Raw genomic sequence first — 20246 nt, forward strand, 5'->3', positions numbered from 1 at the left:
AGAGATACACTGCAGATCATGTTCAAAAACTGTGACCAAAGCAGTGATGGTAAGGATTGCTTGGGGCTCAGGAAAAAGTGTGGCACAAGCAGCAAATAGATGGGTGATTAGTGGCAGTTGCTGCAATGGCACTGCAGTGCAAGTGCCAGCCTTCAGTGCTAACTGGTGGCAGCAGCTCAGAACAGGGACCCACACGTGTTTGCTGGGGCTGAGTCCCAGATGTGTTGTGTCTGCACTGTCCATATGACTAACAGCAGGCTGGAAACTCCTCCTGCCTGCAGACTGGCATCTGAAATATGGGAGACTCCTGTAATACCGCTGAAGAAGGGTCAGTGAAAGAGAAAGGGCATCTTCTTTATTTGGGGCTGTTGGAAATGCTGTGGTGCCCTCTAATGAAGGGAATCCAGTGCAGTTCATTTGGATGTGGCTTTTGTGAGCAAAACAGCTCTGTGGGGATGTCTCAGGAGGCTGAGCAGCTGCAGAGGAATAACTGAGCAGTGTGAGATGCAGGCCTGCCCACAGGGAACCAATTCACAGAATCACAGAATTAGTAGGTTGGAAGAGACCTCCAAGATCATTGAATCCAACTCATGCCCTAACACCTCAACTAAACGATGGCACTGAGTGCCACATCCAGCCTTTTTTTAAACACATCCAGGGATGGCGACTCCACCACCTCCCCAGGCAGGCCATTCCAGTACTCCATTACTCTCTCTGTGAAAAACTTCTTCCTAAGATCCAACTTATATTCTCCTTGACACAGCTTGAGACTGTGTCCTCTCGATCTGTCAGTTGCTGCCTGGAGAAAGAGACCGACCCCCACCTGACTACAACCACCTTTCAGGAAGTCATAGAGAGTGATAAAGTCACCTCTGAGTCTCCTTTTCTCCAGGCTAAACAACCGCAGCTCCCTCCATCATTTCTCACAGGCCTTATGTTCCAAGCCCCTCTCCAGATTTGTTGCCCTCCTCTGGACGCGCTCAAGCGTCTCAACATCCTTCCTAAACTGAGGGGCCCAAAACTAGACACAATACTCAAGGTGTGGCCTCACCAGTGCCAAGTACAGGGGAAGAATGACCTCCCTGCTCCTGCTGGCCACACTATTCCTGAGACAGGCCAGGATTCCGTTGGCCTTCCTGGCCACCAGGGCACACTGCTGGCTCATGTTCAGTCGGTTATCTGTCGCTCTGATTTTTCAGCTTTCTAAAGTTTTCATAGTTTCTAAATTCTTTCTCACACAAGTGTTATAAATAGAAGTAACGTTTATATTAATACAAGTATGTTTTTCATTCTTCTCTTGAGGAGAGAACAATCTGATGGACTTTGGGTTTGACCAATGTGGTTGGAGAGGTAGCAACCTTATCCTCCAATCCATGGTCTGGGTGAAAATACTATATATATTGAACTCAGATAATAAAGGTCGCTCTTTTGCCCTGTGAACTGGACGGAGTCCATGCATTCCTTTCGTGTCCTATTGCGACAGGTTATCGACCACAACCCCCAGGTCCCTTTCTGCCTGGGCACTGTCCAGCCACACCATCCCAGGCCTATAATGTTGCAGGGGGTTATTGTGAACAAAATGCAGGACTCGGCACTTGGACTTATTAAACTTCATCCTATTGGATTCCACCCATCCATCCAACCGTTCCAGGTCTCTCTGCAGAGCCCTCCTACCTTCCAACAGATCAACACACGCTCCCAGCTTAGTGTGATCTGCAAATTTACTAATGAAAGACTCAATACCCTCATCCATGTTGAACAGAACTGGCCCCAGCACAAACCCCTGAGGGACACCACCGGTCACTGGCTGCCAGCTAGATGCAGCACCATTCACCACCACTCTCTGGGCCCAGCCATCCAGCCAGTTCCTAACCCAGCAAAGAGTGCTCCTGTCCAAGCCGTGGGCTGCCAGCTTATCTAGGAGTATGCTGTGGGAGACAGTGTCAAAGGCCCTGCTGAAGTCCAAATGGACAACATCCACAGCCTTTCTTGCATCCACCAGGCAGGTCACCTGGTCATAAAGGAGATCAGGTTGGTCAAACACGACCTACCCTTCCTAAACCCATGTTGACTGGGTCTGATACCCTGGCCATCCTGTAAGTGCTGCATGATAATACTCAATATAAACTGCTCCATAACCTTACCAGGGACTGAGGTCAGGCTAACTGGCCTATAATTACCAGGATCCTCCTTCTTTCCCTTTTTGTGGATGGGTGTCACATTGGCCAGCTTCCAGTTATCTGGAACCTCCCCAGTGAACCAGGACTGTTGGTAAATGATGGAGAGTGGCTTTGCAAGCTCATCTGCCAGCTCCCTCATCATCCTGGGATGGATCCCCATCTGGGCCCATGGATCTATGAATATCCAAACATCTCAACCCTTCTCTGACTGCCTCCTCCTGAATAACAGGGGGACCATTCTGCTCCCTGACACCATTTACCAACTCAAGAGGACAATTGTCCTGAAGGCTAGTCTTCCCACTAAAAACTGAGGCAAAGAAGGCGTTAAGCACCTCTGCCTTCTCCTCATCTACAGTTACTAAATTCCCTCCTGCATCTAATAAAGAACAAAGGTTGGTCCTACCCCTCCTTTTATCATTAATATATTTGTAAAAACATTTCTTATTATCCTTTACAGAAGTTGCCATTCTAAGTTCAAACTGAGCTTTGGCTTCCCTAATTCTTTTCCTACATGCTCTAGTAGCCCCCTTAAATATTTCCCAAGAGACCTGACCCTCCTTCCAAACATGATACATCCTCTTTTTGTTCCTAAGTTCCTTCAAAACCTCCATGCCCAGCCAGGCTGGACGTTTGCCTCCTGGGCTCATCTTTCGGCACACAGGGACAGTCTGTTCCTGTGCCCTCATGATCTCTGTTTTGAAGCACGTCCACCTTTCCTGAACTCCTTTGTTTTTAAGGGCTACTTCCCAAGGAACTCTCTAGATAATCCTCCTAAATAGGCCAAAGTCTGCCCTCCGAAAGTCCAATGTAGACGTCTTATTAATATTTCTCCTGACTTCACCAGTTATCAAGAATTCTATAATTTTGTGATTACTGTGCCCCAAGCAGCCTCCCACCACCACATCTTCCACCAGCCCATCTTTATTTACAAACAACAGATCTAACATAGTCCCTTCCCCTGGTGGGCTCACACACCAGCTGTGACAAAAAGTTGTCCTCCACACACTCTAAAAATTTCCTGGACTGCCTTTTTTCTGCTGTATTAAGTTCCCAGCAGATGTCTGGCAGGTTGAAGTCACCTACAAGAACAAGGGCTGATGATCTTGAAACATTTTCCAGCTGCTTATAGAATAAGTTGTCCACCTCTTCTTCCTGGTTGGGTGAATGATAGCAGGCTCCCAGCAGGATATCAGCCTTGTTGGCCTGTTGCCCTGGTTTTTCTGAGTTTTTTTAAAGCCTTCTACTTGTTCATAAAATGGAGTCAGTTCTTTTTTTTCTGTACAAAGTTAACGGTCAGTTTTTCACTTTCTCACACTTTGGAACGTAAACAACCTTTCTTGTTTTTGTTCACTGTCCTTTGTTTACATATTTCTAGCCTGAAAATAACATTGGTTGACAGCTGGTCTGGCCAGTAGGGTGAAGGGGTAGTAACCCCAGAAGCCAATCCATAACCAGACCCACAAATGTATAAAAATGGAAGAAATAAACAGGCTCGGCCTCTTTTTGGGGAACAGCTTTTCACTGCAGACCTCCTTCCTCCGTGTTGTTGTTTTGTGTGCCGCTTTCACATTGCCCTTCCCCTTAATTCTTACCCACAGACATTCAATTTCATCATCATTAATTTCAACACTCATAGCATCAAAACCCTTCCTAATATAAAGGGCCACCCCTCCACCTCTTTTCCCTTTCCTATCTCTTCTGAAGAGTTTGTAGCCATCCAGTGCAATGCTCCAGCTATTTGAGTCGTCCCACCACGTTTCCGTGATGGCGACTACATCATAGCACTGCTGCTGCCCCATGGCTTCCATCTCCTCGTGTTTGTTACCCATGCTGCGTGCATTAGTATACATGCACCTCAGCTTGGCTACTGATTTCACCCCTAACTCAGGTTTATCACCCTTGGGCCTGCTTCCAGATAGCCCAGTGTCCTGGTTTAGGGCAAATTTGGGAGGAAACTTCTGAATAGGGTCCCTCTGGAAAGCAAATCCAAAAGGCTCTTCTCCCCAGCTTTTCTGGGAAAAGAGGTTCTTTGGAGAAAAGTGGAAAAAACCTATTTATTTAACAACAAAATGCCCACAAGCATAAAGAATGAATAATACGAAACAATAAAACCTCTCGCTGCTCCGAAGAGAGATGGCAAACTTGAGAAAATTCTTGCCGTGGGTGGCTCAGCTCACTCAGTTCTTTATCAGTCCTAGTCTTTCTGGAGGTTCAGGCCTGGTGGGCCACAGGTGCCAGCTCTTGGTGCTTCTCTGGGGTTTCAGTCTGGAGCAGATTCAAAGACTCTCAAGAAAAAGGAAAAAAAACAGTCTAGGGAACTTCTCTGCCTTAGCTAGCTAAACTAACTAAAAAGCAAAAAAATATCTCTGTCACAGGCACCGATCTGTGCCTCAGACCAACACAGTCCAGAGAGGAATGTGCAGGAGAGCTGTTTTCAAAACAAACTTGGCACTTCTTCATTCCTTGCTTTGCTCTCAGAGCCAGTCTTAAAGGCACAGAACTCAATATACAGCACAGACAGAACAGATGATTGGGGATACAAGCATCATAAAGTCACCTTAGGACACTCAGCTGCATCCCCTTCCCCCTTCAAGCCTAGTTTAAAGCCCTCTCAACAAGATCTGCCAGTTCATTAGCTAAAATTCTTTTGCCTTTAACAGAAAGATGGAACCCATCTGGTTTAAGCAGGCCAGGTGCCATAAAAGTTGCCCCATGATCAAAGAATCCAAAATTCTGCCTATAACACCAACCTTTGAGCCACTTGTTGATAATGTGAGTACTCCTATTCCTTTCATCGTTCTTCTCAGCCACCAAAGGGACTGAGGAGAAAACTATCTGTGCCCCTGTCCTATTAATCATCTGACCTAGTGCTCTAAAATCCCTTTTAGTTGTCCTGATACTCCTCTTTTCAGTCTCATCACTGCCAGCCTGGAGTATCAGCAGTGGGTAATAATCAGAGGGCTGAATCAGCCCAGGGAGTCTCTCAGTAATGTCCCGTACCTGGGCCCCAGGGAGGCAGCAGACCCTGTGGGATGGGTCTGGACAACATATGGGGCCCTCTGTTCCCCTCAGAAGGGAGTCACCCACTACCACTACCCTTCTGTGAAAAATAGGGTTATTTAATTCATGTTCTATAAATTATTATAAGCTGGAAACTGTAATATATTGTATAAAGGTATGTGTGTATGCTCAACCCGCGTGTTTCACGGACTTCTGTAAAGCACCTCTCCTGATCTCCCTAGTCCAGAAATAGAAGGTGAGAACACGAGGCACTGATGAAACAATGAACACGGACCAACCTACCCCTGCCTACGTGCAGTGAAAATTGCCTCAAAAGCAAAGATTTACTCTGATCAGGTTGCATAGGTGCAGGAAAGTCATCACACACTTCTACGGAGGTTAAATTACTCAAAGCAAGGACTTACTCTGGACATTAGCATTTGAATGGACCAGGGGACTCTTTTCAGGGCTGAGTGTAAACACTCTTAATTGCCGGTGCTTAGCAGAAACAATGGGAGAAGTGCTGCCGAGGGGGAAATTAAGGGTTTTTAAGTTAAGCCTCTAGGCGGGCTAAGGTGTGTACCCAGCTAGAGACACAGACTGCCAGGGTCTATGTCTATGGTTCACCCTTAGCTCCTTTTTCCCGGGAGAAACTCTGTCAAGTAAGTGTCACTGTTTGTGTAGGTTTTTTATTGCTTAAAATTCTGTAATTTGATTCTAAATTTTGTGATTTGAATTTTTAATAAACCAAATTATTGAATTTGGTAATAAATTGTCCTGGCATTTATAACACTTCTTTTCTTTTTGATGTTAGAGGTGGTGATCTGTTTGACAGATGAATCATAATTAGGAGGCAGATAATTTTCTTCTAAATCATCTGGCTGACTCTCTAGATCCAGTGTCATACCTATTCTGAAGTGGCACCTGGCTAGGGGATGGGGGTCTGGAGGAATTTTTATTATTACCTCCCCAAGCAGGGACCCATTCCCACTCCCCTTCATCTACCAGGTGTCCTTCCATTGCCTGACAATGGGAGGCATAGGAGCCCTCTGGCTCTTGGTGGGCCTCCCTCACAGATGGGAGGGCTGAGCTCCACCAATCTATTTCCCTTTCACTTTCCCTGATACTCCTTAGTCTTTCAACTTCCTCTCTAAGTTCAGCCACCAGTGAAAGGAGATCATTCACCTGTTCACACCGCAGGCAGGTTTCCTCCTCAACACCCCCTAAGAACACTGATAAGCTCAAACACTTTGCACAGGAAAGGGTCTGTACATACACATCCTTTTTGGAGGGTCCCATTTGGTTACATTCACTTGTGCTAATTACAGGCTTTGACCGTGTAGAAACCATTACATACAGAAACCCCAAAACCAACAAACAGAAACACCAGAAACAACGGACAGCAAACCGTACAATCAGGGGAACCTGCAACCCTGCCTGATTGCCCTGTCTGTGCAAACTGCCACGCCCTCAGAGTCGTGCCATACCCGTGTTTGCCCGCTCCTGTTCGCCACGCTCCCTAGGGGCCCTCTTATAATCAGCCTCAATCACCTCACAATTGCCGGAGGAAGCCGCACCCTCCTCCTGCCTGAGTCACAGGTGCCTTCCTTATCTTTCATCAGGTTTGCCTAGACACCCTTCACCACACTCATACACAGGAAATCACAGCAGCCTAAATACAGCTTAAAAACTCCAGAAGCAAGTCTGAGTGTTTTGGAGCCAAAACCACACAGAAAGTATTTATGTTTGGTCTCCAGGGGCACTTAGGAGGGAATCTTGGGCTTTGTCATGCCTTGAGACACTGAGTGATGTGAGCAAACCCAGTGGGCAGCATCCAGATTCCAGCCCCTTTGGGACTAACCCCTTGCCATGCTTCTGTCTCCAGGGATAAAAGGCAAAGAAGGATGCCAGGCCTCCAGAAACAGTGACTATGCTGTGCCAAAGTTTAAACATTTAAGAAAACTGCTACTAGCACATGGGCATTTATACTATGTAAGAATTGCACACAAGGTTCCCCCAATGCCATCACCTGGAAACTACTGTAAAGCAAGGGAAAATAAACACATTTTTTTCTGAACTGAAAGTGGAAATGCCCAATTCTGGCATTCCCCCACTGAGCAAAAGCACATTTACAAATCCACCTAACTGTATTCCTGCAGCAGGAGCAGGCCTGTTCAATGCAAAGTGAGATGGGGAGGATATTGCTGGTGTTTGCTGGCTTTCTCACCACCCAGCCCCTGGACAAACATCCCTGCAGCAACAGGATAACTGTGCTGTGTGCTGGGTCCCAGGGAACAGCTCTGCCCCAGGACATCCTGACTCACCTCTGCTCTAAAACCAAGTCCAGCATTGCCTGGGAGGAAAAAGGGATTCAGAAAACAAGGCAGCCCCACCTAGTCACTTCCACCAGCACTCCTCACACTCCAGTTCCAATGGCCTTGAATTTCCTTACGTTAGGGAAGGTGGCAGAGGAGCTGGGCGAGGCTGTGGCAGCAGAGCAGGCTGAGGAGGGACCCACACTGTGCTCAGCACGTTCCCCAAACAACCACTGTTGCAGCAACACATGGCTGTCCACAGAGGGCACCCGCCGGTTGGTGGCTCCAGGATTTCCCTGCAAGTCCTACCTGCCAAAACCAACACTAACAAAAGGCTCCCACGACAGCACAACCAGGGGCAATGTCCCATCTCTAAACCCCCCATCTCCATACACATGGGGGAAGCTCTGTGTCTCCAAGCATCCTCTAGTTCAGCGGTGAAGAGAGCGCTTTGGAAAACTCTTTCACCATGTTTTACACTTCAGTTGTTCCCTCCCACACAGCCCTGCTGTCACTTCACTTTTGTCCTGGTACATGAATGATAAGCCTTTAAACTGGTTGTAGCAAATGTGATGTAGGGAGAGGAAGCACATCCCACATACTACTAACTGCTCCCAGACTACTACTGCTCTGTGGCCCAACCAGAGGGCCTGGGCTGATGCAAGCACAGAGCTTTTGGAGGCTGCTGTGGTTCTGCCATGCTCTGAGGGAGCCCAAGCCATTTTAGAGATGAGAATGACCATAAAAGACTTGGGATTTTTACAGCTTTTATCTCAGTCTAAGGCAGATACGGACAGGTCACCTTCTACTAGAAACAACTAACAAGTTTCCAGTACTGCTGCATGTAGGGAAATGGTTAAAATGTGGTCCCAGATCAGGCTGAATGCTCAGAAATAATCAATAAGGGAAAAAAACCTTCTGATTTATTTTTAATCTCATGATTTGGAGCCTCTTAGTCAACTTTGTCTCTTTCTCAATATTTTATTTTAAGAACCTGTGTAGATGCCAAATCATGGGTCTGGATCCTGCAGCTATAACCACACAAGCGTGCCTTTGTGGGGATATTTTGTCTCTGTATGACCATTACACAAAGGTCATCTGCCAAAAGCTGATTAGGAGAGAGGGCTCATGCTCAGAAGAAAACCACTGCCTGCTTTCACCTGGTTCCCATTACATGGCTCATAGCAAACGTGCACCATCTGTGTCCCCATCCCCATGTCACCAGCTCCTGCTCCAGCAGCGTGGGTGTTCCACGCTGATAGCAGCACAAGAAGCATTTAATCACATCCATTCAAGCAGCATCCTTTGCTAATTGACCATGACCACCCCTGCCTACATTTATCTACTCCATTTTAGGGTGCAGGGAAACGAACAGGGTCAGGTGGGCAGGACAGCCAGAGCAGAAGGTGCTGTTGGCACCACATCAGAGGGGCATGGACACAAGCAGCTCCTGGGAAGCAGGTGACACTCTGGTAGAGTTCTCACCTGTGACCGACCCCCTGACAAATTCTTCCTGCACTCCCAATTGTGCCTTTCAAAGATGTCAAGAAATCTGGCATTAGACAGGAAGCTTTTTTTTGGTCAGTGTGTCCTTTCTGTGCCCAGCACAGCTCCAAGCACTCTGCTAGCTGCAAACAGATGAGGAGTGATGCCTTTGCCTGCTTTTGACTCCTGACAAGGTGTGCATCCTCCAGTGAGGCTGGAGTCACCCAAGGGGCCACTTCCCTTCCCGGTTTAGGAAAGACCTCACTGCAAAAATACCTGTAACTCCCCATAGGAAAATAGGAAAATAATGAATAACTGAGAGCTTCACACAACTTCTGAGCAGATCACTATCCATCAAAGGAAACATCGCTGAGGCAGCTACGACCTGAGATAAGGGATCATATTGCCTTTGCTTCTCACATTCAGGGGGTGCATCCATAGAACAACAGCCACTTCAGTACAATGCTACATTCCCGGCACAACCTGGCATTCCGAGGTGTTTGAGGACCAAGGGACACGGGAGGGATGTGTCTAACAGATGCACACCTTGCCCACATCTCCTGCCTCCCTACTTCAGACCCTGGGAACAGGCAGTCACGGCCAGCAGGCTGAGATACAACTTCCCAGGGAAGAGTTCTTTAGTTCTGGCCACAGGAATCCGCGCAGGGGGCTCGCACTGGCGAACATCCTCCTGTCACCAGCAGCACCTCCGGTCTTCACCTCACACTTTGAGCCACGCATTCCGGTGACATGTTGGGCAATGTCAGCAGCGCGGGGAACGAGGCTTCTCCTGAAAACCTGGGGCCGTTCCGCACCCATCGTGCCGTCCATTGAATAAATAACAGAACAGCAACTCGAATCCTCAGCCACCCGCGAGCGACGAGCCCAACCAAGGCTTCCGCGGGCAGCAGGACCCGGGCGCGCATAACGCGCTCAGCACCGGGGAGGGATGGCGCGGGGAGGGATGGCGCGGGGAGGGATGGAGCACCTGCGGGCACAGCCGTGGGGCCGGGAGCGGTGCCGCTGCCCCCACGGGTGTCCGGGGAAAGCCGCTGTCCTCCCGCCCGCCGCCCGGACACCTGCGAGCCCCGCCGGCCCGGCCGCCCGCACTCACCGGCGGCGGCCTCCAGCAGCGCGGCGGCGCGGAGCAGGCGGTAGTAGCGCTCCATGACCCCGCCGAGGTGCCCCCCGGCGAGGGCCCGCCCGGAGCCGGGGCTGGGGCCAGGGCCATACCGCGGTCAGCGCTCCCCGCCGGCAGCGCCCGCTCCGCGCTCCGGGCCCGCCGGGCGGGGCCGCTGGCTACGCCCGCTCGGGCATCACCGCAGTACCACCCCGGTACCGCCCGGCAGTGCCCCGGCCATCGCCGCCCCTGGCCGCGGGCATTTCTTTCCCTTTTTATTAGCCCCTTCCCCCGCTTTTTCCTTCCTGGTTTGTTTGTTTGATTGGTTGGTTCGTTCTTTCTTTTTTTCCTGCCCCTTTTTCCCCCTCTTCCTTCTCCTGTGATTCTTCCTCGTCCTCTTTCCCCCTCTTTTTTTCTCTTTATTCCTTTTTCTTTCCCCCATTTTTCCTTTTTTTCTTTTCACCCTTTTTTCTTCTCTCTTTAGTTTTTCCCCTTCCCTCCCTTTCTCCCCCCTTTTCCCCTCTTTATTCCCTTTTTCTTTCCCCCCTTTCCCCCTTTTTTTCCTTTCCCCTATTTTTCCTCTTTTGTGCCCTCGTTTTAGTCCCTTTCCCATTATTTCTTTCTATTCCCTCTTTTGCTTTTTTCCTCCTCCCCCCTCGTTTTTTCTTCCTCCCCCTTTTCCCCTTTCTTTCTATTCCCTCCCCCTTTATTATTTTTTTCTTTAATTTATCACTATACCCAGTGCTCCCCAGCAAACCACCCTGCAGCTGGATTTACTCCCTGCCTTAGTGCATATAGCACTTCTGTAGGAAAAAAAAAAAAAAAAAAAAAAAAAAGCATTTCCATCATCTGCAAGCAGCATTCTAGCAAATTCCTTGAATGATTTATGAGAACTACATCAAACCATACTACAGCCAGTGCTGGCCAGAGCTCAGCGCTGGACTGACCCATCATTCTCTGTTTTCCTGATGCTGAGGTTCAAACGATGCCAGCTCATTCTCAGTAGGAGCCTGAGCTGCCCAGGAAGGCAGCATGGAGAAGTAGATGTTCCTGTTTTTCCAAAACAACCTTTTAATTATGCTCTTTACTATAATAGCAGCCTTTTTCCAACACTTCAGCAGTCAAGACTATTAATTAAAGAGCCATGGTCTAACAGTGGTAATATAAAACCCAGCATCTTTTGGTAGGCCCTTCTTACACTGATACAGAATTTTTCAAAGAAAAACAACCCATTCAGTCAGTGCTCCTTGTTCGTGACACAGCAGGTTCTCACTACCAAACAGTTTGGATAGATGATTTTCTGTCTGGTCATAAAGCACTTCTTGTGTGACAGGGAGAATTCATGTGCAGTTACTCATGAAAAAATCAGCCTGATATGCAAGGCTACAAGTCAAGAAAGAGCCTTGTCACACTCCTGTTGCCCTGGTTTTTCTGAGATTTTTTAAAGCCTTCTACTCGCTTATAAGATGGAGTCAGTTCTTTAGTTACTGTACAATATTAAGGGTCAGTTTTTCACTTTCTCACACTTTGGAACATAAACAACCTTTCTTGGTTTTGTTCACTGTCCTTTGCTTACATATTTCCAGCCTGAAAATAATGTTGGTTGACAGCTGGTCTGGCCAGTAGGGTGAAGGGGTAGTAACCCCAGAAGCCAATCCACTACCAGACCCACAAAATTATAAAATGAAAAGAAATAAACAGGCTGGGTCCCTTTTTCTGGGGAGCAGTTTTTCACTGCAGACCTCTGCCTCCGTGTTGTTGTTTTTGCATTCCGGTCAACACACTCCTGCTATATTCACATCACAGGAATGCTGTTTGTCCTAAACTGCCACAGCTCATGGAGAAATGGGACCCATCCAAGTGCTGAAAGTCTGTTTTTCTCTACCACTGTGCAGGGGATGCTCTGCTGTAACTGGGACTCATCCCCACTGAGTGTCACTTTGGACACAGGATTTTGGGAAAATGAAGCTACCCAGTAGAAGATGCAGCTGTCACCCCCAAGGTTTTGCAATCAATCCATTTCTTGCTCTGTGAACAGAAGGCAAAGTCATTAAGACAGGATCTGGATCAGGTCTCTGCAGCCAACACATCCTACTCAAGCCCCAGGTGGGCTGGGCCACAGCCCTGGGTGCTGGCAGGAATCCTGCACATCCCAAAGCTGCTCCTCCTCCACACAGTTCAGCTGACACAAGCCAGCCTCAGCCAGCTCGCAGTGTGGAAAAGCTGCATTCACTCAGACTGGAGGGTAATTGCTCATGGTTTGGGACCCTGGCTGCTCCAGACCCTCCTTTGGGGCATTTCACTACACATGCCCAGCTATCCCAGCAAGGCATTCTGCACCCTCCAGCTTCCCACATTTTACACTGCCAGAAGTTCCTTGGCATGTCCGGCTCCTCCAGAGCTGAGTGTTACTCTCTGCCTGCCCAGGAGATGATAAACTGAGAGAGAAGGAGCAAGGAGACAGATTAAAAAGGAAACAATGACAGCCAGGAACATGGCTGTTGCTTTCTCAGGGATTTCTCATCCAGAACCCATAGCAAAGTTCAGCACTCTGAGGGTGGCACATACAAACTTGTGTGTAAGAGGCAAGAGCCCTTTAAAGTTGTGGAAAATCTTGAGAGCACCTGCAGCACCTGTTTGCAGAGATTTATTTCATGTGGGTGCAATGCCTCATCCTTAAATCTAGTCTTAGGGAGAAGGTGTAGGAAGAATTCTAACTAATTTCATTAATTCCAGATCAGAGGCTGAAAAAACCTACTCAAACAAAATTCAAAACCTCTTGAATTTGAAAAAAAAACCCAACTTTTTTTTTCCCTTTTTGACTGGAGCTATTATTTGGATTTGAGAACTCACCCTTCAAAAACACCTGTTTAGTCAAGTGCTGAGAACTGGAAAAACAGAGCTGGCTTAACACAGGTCAGAGTCAAAGTGATGTCCAAGGGAATTGCTCACCTCTGGAGTAAACACAGCAACAGCAAATTACTTATGCAGAAGAGTAATTAAACTCAGGTTGGCTTTCATGAATAGGAATTTTAGGAGGATTTCTTGTGCAGACAGCAGCATCGCCCTCATTCCAGGGGTACTGCCCAGTGTGGGTCTTTCCAAGATGGTCCAGGTGGAGCAGACCCTCCATAGCCTGGCAGAAATCCTGGACAGCCACACCTGCACAGATTTAATGAGGAGGAGGATTTCTTGTCTCCTACTTGAATGTGGAAAAAAAAGGGGCTCCACTTGTTGTGGTGTGGGTTTTCTGCTTTGAGTTTTCAGGCCAGCTTTCTATTTCATTTGTGTGTTATGATTTAAATTATGCATACTGTTATGTGTCAGTTCTCTGTATCCCTGCCTCTGTTGCTAGAATCTTCCTTGCCAATCTTCCCTAGCTCGATATATCATTTGCTATTTTGTATCATTACACTGCTTTTGCTATTCCCATTGGATTTAGTTCAGTATTACCCGCCTTAGACTCCTCCCTGAGTGCACTTTCATTGGTTGTTTGCTTTGTATTGCCTTGTCTATAAAACCCACGGCGGGAAGTGTGTTCCCAGTTCTTGGGGTTCAGCTTTTAGGTTTTATTCTTCAGTTGTACCTTTAATAAATCTCCTTAGTTTACCCCAAGACCTGTCTCGCCTCTGCTTCATCTCTGCGCCCCAAAAGTACTCGCTGAGACCATCGGAGTTCCTGAGCGGGGAGGAAAAGTCTCCCGGGGGGAATGTGTCGCAATCCAATGCTGCCGCGCGTGTCCTGGGAAACGCACACCGCGGCATCCACTGTTCTCCCACTCTCACTTTCCCCCTGCCTTATTTGTTGTTACAGCTCCTGGTTTTGGACAGCAATTCTCACAGGTGTGCACACACACACTTTCTCCAGGCCACTGTGTATTTTCCAGCTTAGCAGGTTATCCCCAGATGTCGCGGTGCCTTTAAGAGAACTCAGTCTCTCTGCCTGCCTAGGCTAGCTCAGGCTCCGCGGCAGGCTAAAGGGTACAGCCAGGCAAGTCACACAAACCGGCTGATCCCTGTGAGTTCTTGTCCTGAGAAGCTGTGTGAGGTGGTGGAGAATGCTGACAACGACGGAGAAGAAGAAGGGAGGAGCCAGTCCAGTAAAACAACAGATTTATTTGGGGGTCCCAGGGGACATCCTTACCACCTGCCTGATGCTCAGACTGCCCCCGAGGCTCTTCTGACCTGCCATTTTATACAGCAGTGTCGTGGGGCGTGGTAAGGAGGTTACAACCAATGGGTTTCAACTAAAGAGGTGGTACGAACATGGGGTGACATTACAGAAACCAATCAGGGACAACAGGGAGGGGTTTACAGAGACCATGAGAAAAGATTGACAAGTAACTGAAGAGCTACATGACTTTGGGGAATTGCAGGATAATACCAACAGGGGAAAATGGGGTACAAGGAACATACCATTGTACAATCAACCTGCACAAACCCAACAAACCTACCATGAACTTAATTCCACACCACCACACCCAGACATGTGGAAATTTAAGAAGCAAAACCCAATCCCAGCAGCGAGAATGCTGTGGATGCATGTCCTACAACAGCTGCAGGGGACAGCAAGGGACAGGAACACCATGACTCTTCCACGTGCCAAGAGCTCTCACACGCCAACAGCCTGACCTTAAAAATTTGCTGACCTTGTTAAAAATCACCTTACAACATGACATTGCTTTTCCTTTCTAACAAGAAGGGCTAAGCGGGTGTTTTAAATGCTAATTTTGGTGCTTTCTGAAATACTTGGTGACCTGTGGTCATCTCCCATTGCTTACATTTACAGCTTTTGTTCTGTCAGCCTGGGTAGCCAGCTCAGAGTAAAATCCTCTCCAGCTCTTCAGACCATTTTCACTATCACTCACTGGCGCTATTAAGATTCTCAATGTGTGTATCTGGTTTCCAATAGTACGAGCTGCTTTGGAAAGGTTAGAGTTTGTTTTAAATAGCTCAGCCATCTGTCCTGCAGTGCCTGATGGGAGCTGCAGGGATCGAAGCAGCCAAAACAATTTTTTTCAAACTGTCAGTTTCTCATTACAAACATTTCAGTTAGAAATAGACCCGTGTCCTTAAAAAAAAAGTTAAGTCTATATATTTTTCTTGTGCATTATACAAACGCTGCCAGTCGTGCTTCAGCACTTTCCTGTGTTGTTGGAATTTCATCAATGCAAATATTGGGCCTGAACCTCACCAGCACCAGGCACTTTGCAAACCTCATTTGTGTACTTCAAGGCTTTGAACTAAAATATACTTCTTTATTACAGACAGCCATGACACAGAACCAAGAACCAAAACAGAACAGTAAGGAAAATGCTTCATGAATGGAAATCAGGCACATGAACCTACATTTTTCTCAGCCAGTTCCTAAATGTCAGCTGAAACCCTGGGTTCACCTATTCTAGAAAAATCAATTTATTCACTTAATTCACAGGATTCACTTTCTTAATTAAACATTTGTTTTGAGGAAAATGAGATGAGAGCACACAGGCTGGCTATGTGCAGCCATGGTTTAGTTGAGGTTAGGTTTCAGTTGGACTTGATAATTCTGGAGGTGTCTTCCAGCCTAATGATTCTGTGATTCTGTTATTCTCCTCCCCTGTCCCTTTGTCCCCCTTTCCTGATCCTGCCTTGTGTTAACCTCGGGCAAATCACCTACCTGCCCCATCCCCTCTTCCTTCCAGTCAAAATGTAAGCGTGGGACCCTGCTCTTGTTCTCCTATACCATCTGGATAATAAACATCATTTTGAGGGAACCTTCTTGAACCCTTTCTTTGAATCTAGATGTCGAGGATATCCAGGACCCAGTGAGCAGAGAACAGCTCTGCTCTCTACTGTTACTTGGACTGCTTGCTGTCTAAGGATGACCATTCCTGACCAGCGTGGCCAGGGTGATAGCTAGCCAGAGCCCCCTGGCCCCTTTGCGTCAGCCCAGAAAGTCACCAGGAGACATGGAAATAGGTTACAACTGTGCTGATATGAAGGTTCCCTCCGTACCAAATAAATGCTGCTTTGCTGGGTGTCCAAAGGGACAAGCAGCTGAGAACAGGCAGATCATGGAGAAGCTCAGTGTGATCCTTTACATTTTCATTTGATCAACTTCATTTTTGTTTCCTAGACTACAGCAGCAGCCCTGTCGTGGTTGGGGGGGGGAGGTGAATTCCTCCAGAGGGATGTGGGCAGTCCAATCAGTGATCAGCTTTTCTGCTGGCACCTAGGTTGGTCACTCAGAGGTTTAGACACGCCTCTGAGGACACAAAGAGTTAAAAGCAAGAGTCTGAGGGGCTCGGCCTTCTTTTCGGATCCGGGTTTTCAGCAGAGAGACGTCTCCAGTCTCCTTCCCCCGCCTGGCCACGAGGCTGGGTGGGGGAGGGGAAACACGTGGTCGGCTCAGGTAAGCCGGAGCCCCCCCCGGGGGGGGGGGGGGAAGAAGAGAGGGGACAGGACTGGAACTGAGCTGCTCCCGTCCAGGATGGAGGGGTGGAAAACTGTGGAAGTGCTTTCTGTGTGTGCTCACCCCCCTCCTCCCCCCAAACTCCGAGAGAAAGTGCTCAGCCACGTGGAGGGTTGCCGAGCCTGGGAGTGCCTCCGCCTGCAGCACCCTGCCGAGAAAAAAACTGTTAACCCTTGCTTGGCAGAAAGAAACTTTTCTTAGACATTGATTCTCATGACTGGTGGTTTCGGAAAGAGAGAAGCGGCCTGGGACCGAGATGATAAAGCATGATTGGAAGGAACTCGATAGAAGAATGAGAAGAGTAGCTTTTTGAGCCGGACTTCTCTTGCATAATGTCAGCCATGGACTAAACTTGAGTCTCTTTTGAACATAAACTGCACTTTTGGGTGGATGCAGCTGCCCCTTGCTTTTGCTACAGTGACTGGCACTTGAAGAATTAGAGCGAGCAGAGAAAAGAGGGGGAGGGTGAGGTAGTGCCCTCTGCCCTCAGGGCAGACCTGCTCCTGGAACCCCGGCCCCTGGGTGAAAAGGGAGAGAGCTCGGCATGCAGCATCCTTAAAAAAGCCCTGTATGTAGTTTTGGCCTATGAGACAGCAGTGAGAGCGCTAGACATAAGAAAAAGAGAGTGTCACCTTAGCAGACTTCTCCGGGCAGTGCTATAAGTGACATAGAAACACATAAGGGGTAGACCCGTGTTTTCTGAGGAACAGTCTGTAGTGCGAGAGAGACTCCTCTCTCCCTTGCTGAATTGAAGATTAGTTTGTTTTTGAGTGGTGATTGTTTGATCTAAAACCCAGGGGTTGGTCTGTAAAGAGTGATGAGTGGGAAAGTAGAAACTGAGAGAAGAAATGTTCTAAGAAGTTTTTTTTCTGTCTCTGTGTGTGTTTAAGAGTATTTCTGTCCCTGTTCTTATGTAATTAATAAAGTTTTAGTAGGTTTTTTTTTGTTTTCAAGATTTAAGCCTGCTCTGCTCTGTTCCTGATCACATCCCACAGGAGTTGTTAGAGAAAAAACATATATTCATAGGTGCACTAACATCTGGCCAGTGCTAACCCATGACAAGCCCCTACATGAAAAGCTGCTGTTCTTCATTCACAACAGAGCCATCTCCAAATGGATTTCATAGCAGCAATGTTTGTTCAGTGTTGTGAGTGTGAGGCAGCTTGACAGATGTGTTACACAGCTGCTGCCTGCACATGCTGCGGGCCTGTGTTGTTATGATTTTTGGACGGCACAGGAATAACAACATGACTCTCGATATGATGGTGAAAATGAGAGCAAACTTTATTCTTCTAAATTCTACTTTTATAGAGTAGTTCGGTACAAAGAACATGATTGGTTATTCAGCGTCTACACCCTATTATAAACATCTTTTGCCAGTAAACATGTTGGAAAAACACCACCTGCGGATGGTTTCTCACTTCCCAAGGTTTGTTTGAATTCCTCCTTAAGATTTTCCCAGGCCAGAATGAGAAAGTTGCTCGCCTGCCTTTCACACAGACACTGGCAGAGCCAGAAGCCTAAATTCAGACCACTGTCAGACCCACAGGACTGTGAGGTTTGGAAAAGGAAAGAAAACAAGAGTTGCTAAGAGCAAAGCACTTCAGAGTTTAATTGAGTGTTACAAGAGGGATTTGGACTGGGACAGAAGCTGTCCCGTCTCTGGGTGTCACTGCAGACTTCCACCATGCATGGAAGTCCCTCCATGCCTGTATCTCCTCGAAATGGGTTATCACTGGCAATGAGCATCTCACAACCTCAGTCTGTGCAATGATCTCGAGGTTCATCCCTCTGGAGGGGCCCTGTGAAATGTCCTGGACTGTGCAAAACAGGAGATGGGGACAGGACAGATTCAGCAGGGCTCCTTGCTGAGCCACACTGGCTTTCCTAAGTGGGGTAGAGAGCTCTGAATTCCCCCTTTGTCTTTTCCCTGCTTGGCTTCACGCAGTCTCCAGAACTCTGTATCATGGCAACAATCTCCCCCCTGCAGAGGAGTCTCTGAATGTAATAACTGCAGCAACATTTTATGAATGCCCATTTTAGAACCTATATAAAAACGACACTACACTGTTATGACAGTTTACCATCTGGATGCTGCTGATTTTTAGTAAGACCCTAAAACTTGAGTGTCGCTGTTAGCCTCGCTCAAAAAGACACATGGAGTCAGGAATTTGGGAGAGCAGCAATCAGCAGAGAAGAATCTCTGCCCTTTGTTTGTTACTTCCTATTATATACCTTTAGAAATGTGACCATGGATTGGAGGGTGGTAATCCCACCTCTCAACCACATTGGTCAAAGGGACTGTCACACAATCATTCTTCCCCTTGGAGAAGAATGTGAAAACAATATCAATGTTTATAAAACACAACTGGTGTTTACATGAAAGAGCGTGAGAAGGTGCAAACCTTCTACTTTAATATGAACGCTCAGCAAACTAGGAAAATCTCATGGTGACACTTGAGGTCATGCCAGCTGTATGGGAGCAGCAGTTTGTAAAGTGCTCTGAGATGCTGTAGCATGGGGAGTTCAGGCTTGGTTTTGTAACAGCTGATGATCACAAAGCCTCTTTTTGGCTCTGAAAGAAATTAGTGGACTTTCCTAAAACCTTGACTTCCTGCACCCTGTGCACACGAGATGCAGGCTGGCTGTGCTGTTCATAGCCAACACTGGGCAGTACCCTGAAGTCTTTTCTATACTGTCCCAAGAGTGTCCTTTAGACAAAAAAATCCCCAATTTGTTACAGAACATCAGCTGAAGCCTTGTTTGAGAGGCTGATGTCTTTGGTGCCTCACTGCCTTTCACTGCTCTTTCTGCAGATTAATATTTGAGGACAAAGGTCATGTTTCTGTTCAGGATTTATTGCAGCATCCAACTGATGTGCTTCAGGTACAGCAACACACTTGTGGATTTGATGCCAGCACTTGATTTTCCCAGGAGGTTGAGTTCAGTGGCCAACACAGAGAGAGTGCCAGGGGTGAGTTGGCCAAGGAGCAGCTCTAATCACACCACAATCAGGCTGTTGTTGTGCCTTGACCTTGCCAAAGGGCAGTATCCTGCTTCTCCGTATTATTGGATTATCCTGCTCCCCAGAGGATGAGTACAAACTCCCCCTACCTCCCTGCACGTGTTTAGGTGGTTCTCAGTGAGAAAATGTCTTGTGAAACTTTTAAATTAAGTGTTGTTTTTTTTTTTTTTTACCCATGGAACAGTTAACTTCCTTTCTCCAGCCTGTTTCCTGATCAGCCTCAATTAACTGGCACATCCCTCTCAGATCAGTGCAGAACCCAAACAAAACCAACATTTACTGTCAGCCTGGAGTTGTTTGCTGTTGCTGTTGAGCACTTGAGTCATGGGAGGAGTTATAGAACGTGGCAAGACTGTGCCTGGCTTGGCTGGTGCTGCATTTTGGGGAAAGCCAGGGCTAGGCAGGGTGAGCTTTGGGGACAGGCTTCACCCTGCCTGTGGACACAGAGCAGCCCCACACTGATTTGTGACAAATATGTGTGCACAGCATTGTGGGCCTGATATTTCTGGGTCTGAGAGATTTTAGCCTGCTAGCAGCTGCTAACTTTTTTCCCCAAGGGAAAATTTCTCAAGAAAGCTTCTTCTCAAAACAATCTTGGCAACTATCCTTTCTCAAAGCAATCTTTCTCTAGGTGGTGTTTTGTCTTTCTAGTTCTCAAAAAACCCCCA

This window comes from Prinia subflava, assembly GCF_021018805.1.
Source record: "Prinia subflava isolate CZ2003 ecotype Zambia chromosome W unlocalized genomic scaffold, Cam_Psub_1.2 scaffold_22_NEW, whole genome shotgun sequence".
Taxonomy (NCBI): Eukaryota; Metazoa; Chordata; class Aves; order Passeriformes; family Cisticolidae; genus Prinia; species Prinia subflava.